The sequence below is a fragment of the Perkinsus marinus genome (genome assembly GCF_000006405.1).
Source record: "Perkinsus marinus ATCC 50983 genomic scaffold scf_1104296962788, whole genome shotgun sequence".
Classification (NCBI taxonomy): domain Eukaryota; phylum Perkinsozoa; order Perkinsida; family Perkinsidae; genus Perkinsus; species Perkinsus marinus.
Window position 1 is genome coordinate 1 of NW_003205322.1, and position 873 is coordinate 873.

The window sequence follows — 873 nt, forward strand, 5'->3', positions numbered from 1 at the left end:
GGCGCTGGCTTCAGGCGTCAGTCCGCAAGGGCGTGGGTTCGAATCCCACAGCTGTAAGAAATTCTCTTCGTGTGATTTGATGAAGAACGCATTCCGCGGAAACGGTTCGAAACCGTTTTTGTGTCATGTCCTATAGTGTAACGCATCTTCTCCGCTATGATTTTTAAAGCACTTATCGACAGTTTGGCCGAGTGGTCTAAGGCGCTGGCTTAAGGCGCCAGTCCGAAAGGGCGTGGGTTCGAACTCCACAGCTGTCAGTCTATATACCTGACTGGTGTTATATTGAGAACCCAGACCTTTTCAGAAGCGAGGTAGTGCAAGATCAAAACCGTCTGATCGATATTGCGCCATCGCACCTCGCAGAAACCGTTCAACCCATTTTTGTGTCCTCTGGTTTGGCAGAGCGATGCATCACCTCGGCTATGAATCTTGAAGCACTCATCGACAGTTTGGCCGAGTGGTCTAAGGCGCTGGCTTAAGGCGCCAGTCCGAAAGGGCGTGGGTTCGAACCCCACAGCTGTCAGTCTATATATCTGACTGGTGTTATATTGAGAACCCAGAGCTTTTCAGAAGCGAGGTAGTACAAGATCAAAACCTTCTGATCGATATTGCGCCATCGCACCTCGCAGAAACCGTTCAACCCATTTTTGTGTCCTCTGGTTTGGCAGAGCGATGCATCACCTCGGCTATGAATCGTGAAGCACTTACCGACAGTTTGGCCGAGTGGTCCATGGCGCTGGCTTTAGGCGTCAGTCCGCAAGGGCGTGGGTTCGAATCTACAGCTGTAAGAAATTTCTCTTCGTGTGATTTGATGAAGAACGCATTCCGCGGAAACGGTTCGAAACCGTTTTTGTGTCATGTCCTATAGTGTAA

The 873-nt window shown here is 50.1% G+C and overlaps 3 non-coding genes across 3 annotated transcripts; all 3 read left to right on the forward strand.

Annotated features, from left to right (window-relative positions):
* The first annotated feature begins 177 nt into the window (after positions 1-177).
* Positions 178-257, forward strand: Pmar_PMAR014296. The gene has a single exon. It is a non-coding gene; the product is annotated as a tRNA-Leu (tRNA).
* Positions 258-443: 186 nt separating this feature from the next.
* On the forward strand, positions 444-523 carry Pmar_PMAR014297. The gene has a single exon. It is a non-coding gene; the product is annotated as a tRNA-Leu (tRNA).
* Positions 524-709: 186 nt separating this feature from the next.
* On the forward strand, positions 710-788 carry Pmar_PMAR014298. Its single transcript has one exon. It is a non-coding gene; the product is annotated as a tRNA-Leu (tRNA).
* Positions 789-873: the final 85 nt, after the last annotated feature.